Here is a 1,365-nt window from a genome sequence, read left to right on the forward strand (position 1 = left end):
TTTTTTTTGCTTTTTTTCGAGACAAGGTTTCTCTGTAGCTTTAGTGCCTGTTGTAGAACTAACTCTTGTAGACCAGGCTGACCTCAAACTCACAGAGATCTGCCTGCCTCTGTTTTCTGAGTGTGGGGATTAAAGATATGTACCATCACCACCTGGCTAACTTTAATTTTTTAAAAAGAAATTATTTTTCATTTTACATACCAACCCCAATTCCCTCTCCTTTCCCTTCTCCCGCTTCCCCCATCTTCCCTCTTCCCATCCTCCAAACACTCCTCAGAGGGGGTAAGGCCTTCCTTGTGGAGTTGACAAGTATGTCACACAAAGTTGAGGCAGGACCAAGGCCCTCCCCACCCCGTATCAATGCAGAGCAAGGTATCCTAACATAGGGAATGGGCTCCAAAAAGTCAGTTCATGCTCCTGGGATAGGTCCTGGTGCCACTGCCAGGACCCCCCCCCCCAACAAATCAAGTCACGTAATTGGGAATCAATCTAGCTCTGTAGTCAGCAATACCCAGAGGATGCTCACTCACACCACAAGGACACTTGCTCAGCTATGTTCATAGCAGCATTATTCATTCGTAATGGCAAGAACCGGGAAACAACCTAGAGGACCATCAACTAAATAATAGATTAGGAAAATGTGGTACATTTACATGATGGAATACTACTCAGCAGAAAAAAACAAAAACGAACAAACAAACAAACAAATGACATCTTGAAATTTGCAGGCAAATGGATGGAACTAGAAAAAAAAATCCCGAGTGTGATAAGCCAGGTCCGGATAGACAAGCATGGTATGTATTCCCCCATAAGTGGATATTAGATGTAAAGCAAAGGATAACCAGGCTATAGCCCACAACTCCAGAGAAGCTGGGAAAAAGGAGGACCCTAAGAGGAACATACATGGAGAGCCCTAGAAACGGAAAATAGTTAAGGTCTCATGGGTAAACTGGGAGAGGGTGTAGAAGGGAAGGAATGGGGGATGGGAACATGAGAGATCAAGAAGACCAAGTTGGGGGAGGGACAGAGTGGGAGAACAGTGAAAGAGATTTATTTATTTATTTATTTATTTATTTGTTTGATTTTTTTCCCAGACAGAGTTTTTCTGTGTAGCTTTAGAGCCTCTGTAGACCTAGCTGCCCTTGAATTCACATGGATTCACCTGCCTCTGCCTCCCAAGTGCTGCAATTAAAGGTGTGTGCTACCACCGCACAGCTGAACGAGACATCTTGAGAGAGCCATTATGGAGTGTTATGGAGAAACCTGGTGTTAGAGAAGTTCTCAGGAATCTGCAAGGATGACCCCAGCTAAGACTCCTAGAAATAATGGAGAGGGTGTCTGAACTGGCCTGCCCCTGTAATCAGA

Source organism: Microtus ochrogaster, linkage group LG4, assembly GCF_000317375.1.
Source record: "Microtus ochrogaster isolate Prairie Vole_2 linkage group LG4, MicOch1.0, whole genome shotgun sequence".
Taxonomy (NCBI): Eukaryota; Metazoa; Chordata; class Mammalia; order Rodentia; family Cricetidae; genus Microtus; species Microtus ochrogaster.